Raw genomic sequence first — 2,500 nt, 5'->3', positions numbered from 1 at the left:
CCTCCATCATTGAAGTCAACGGTTGGATTACTGATCGCGGTTTCACCTTGCGGTAATCCTAAAACAAAAGCTCATCTAAGGTTGACGGTGGAGATCATATACAAATGAAGCTCGGTTAATGACTGTTACACTATGATTAGTACGGGATTCGTGGGTGCTGTAGGTGCTATTGGGTTGTAGGCAGCCGTATTTCCGGTGTTTGCTCCCTTGCTGGTTTCATGAAAGATTTTGTGAGTGAATGATGTTTCAGGATAGATGGGGCTATGAAATTTTATAACTGTGTTCTCGAAGATTTTCTTGATTGTTTTTAAAAATTGTATTCTCAAGAACCAACAGACTTTTGGTGACCACACCCTTACCACAAGGGGGAATCCCATTGACCATCAGCTCAGGATATCAGAGCGACAAGAGGGGATTGGCAACTCTCAAGAAAACCAGAATAGCCATCGCATAAATGACAGCACAACGAGAAGAAGTTCCAGAAGACTGCTGGGCCTTGACCCAGGCTAACATCCCAAACATCTCTTGAGAATAGGCCACAGAAGGGCCTGAAAGTACTCGAGTGTGGAGTAAAACTAAATGTAAATACTTAGAAGTAAACAAGTTACAAAGTGAATTTGTGGGTTTCTTTTTCAATCTTCAGAAGAAAACTGAAAGAAGTTTTTGTTTGGTTCATCGACGTAATCTTGTTTGAAGTATGTCTTGAAATGTATGTGGCTTAAGAATTTCATGACAGTAATGCCTAAAGCATTCATCAATACTTTACATCTTCTGATACGTAAGTTATATAAATCCAGTATTCGTAATCCCCAATAAAATTTTCTTCAGTACCTCGGCTAAGAATATTTCTTAAAAATAAAACACTGAAACCTCTGACGTTGTGGATCCTTTCGCTGGAGTTGAATATTTGAATTATGGTGAACTGACTGTAAGTTCTGAAGTTGGTCCCCTTCTCCCCCCCACAACCCCACCCCCACTTTTTTTCTTCTTATAATGATCTTTTGCGACCTGCCTTGCAGAATATCTTAGTCCTCATATATGGTATTTACAAGGTCAAGAAATCTTGATGAATGATGGATTCCCATAGAAATGTTCTTATATCAACAAAGATAATCAAACCAAAGTTTTCTGATGTTTCTAACGTGTTGATAATTCGACTGGCAACGTGTGTGCATAAAAGTGCAAGAAATTTCCGTGTGATATTGTCTACTTTATTATTATAGGCCGCACGGATTAACTGCTGTAATCTTTTAAATACTCATTAAAAATTGTTTTCCCTCCTCAAATTTCTTAATTCTTATAACAATATCTCTTTTATGATGCAATTTTTAATAAAATGTGAATAGCGAGTCTAACGTAAATACAAATCGTATGAGGTAGACATTTTATCGTTGGAGGAGGTTTATTAAATAAGTGATTGATGGGATAAAACATTTCCTATAATAATATGAATACCTGTAATGGAAATTAAAGACTAAATCATTAATCAGAATAAAGAACAAATTCATTAATGGGCACTAAAGACTAAATAATTAATGGAAATAAGGACTAAATCATTAATCGGAATCAAAGACTTAGTCATTAATCAGAATCAAAGATTCAGTCATTAATCAAAATCAAAGACTCAGTCATTAATCAGAATCAAAGACTTAGTCTTAAACAGAATCAAAAGCTCGGTCACTAATCAGGATCAAAGACACGGTCATTCATGAAAATCAAAGAATTGGTCATTCATGAAAGTCAAAGAATCGATCACTAATCAAAATCAAAGACTCGGTCATTAATCAAAATCAAAGACTCAGTCATTAATCAAAATCAAAGACTCAGTCATTATTCAGAATCATATACTAAATCATTAATTGAAGTTAAAAGACTAAATAGTCGATCCAATTAAAGACTAAATCATCAACCGAAATTGAAGATTAAATCGTCATTCCAATTAAAGACTAAATCATTAATCGGAATTAAAGACTAAATCATTAATCGGAATTAAAGTCTCAACCATTAATCAGAATCAAAGCTAAATAATTAATCGAAAATAAAGGTTAAATCATTGATCTAATTAAAGACTAAATCATTGGTAGGAATAATTACCAAATTATCAATTGGAAATAAAGAATAATTCATCAATCGGAGTTATAAACTTAATAAAATAAATGGGCATTAAAGACTAACCATTAATCAGTATCAAAGACAAAATCATTAATCGGAATTCAAAACTATGTCATTAATAGGAATTAAATACTAATCCCTATTCGGAATTACAGAAAAATAATTAATATGGAAAAAAGATAAAATTCTTAATCTGAACTAGAGACTAAATTATTAATCAAAATTAAAGAATATTCATTATATATATTTTTAGTAAAAAGAAAAAAAATTCCCCCGCAGGCATGACAGTATACCACGAAAGCAAACCTTTTCACTTGGAAAAAAATTTTAATTACCGGCGGCGGTATTTGGTCATTACATGGGTCACTAATAACCAGTTGAATGAGTT

This window comes from Macrobrachium nipponense, chromosome 1 (genome assembly GCF_015104395.2).
Source record: "Macrobrachium nipponense isolate FS-2020 chromosome 1, ASM1510439v2, whole genome shotgun sequence".
Classification (NCBI taxonomy): Eukaryota; Metazoa; Arthropoda; class Malacostraca; order Decapoda; family Palaemonidae; genus Macrobrachium; species Macrobrachium nipponense.
This window is presented reverse-complemented; position numbering follows the sequence as displayed.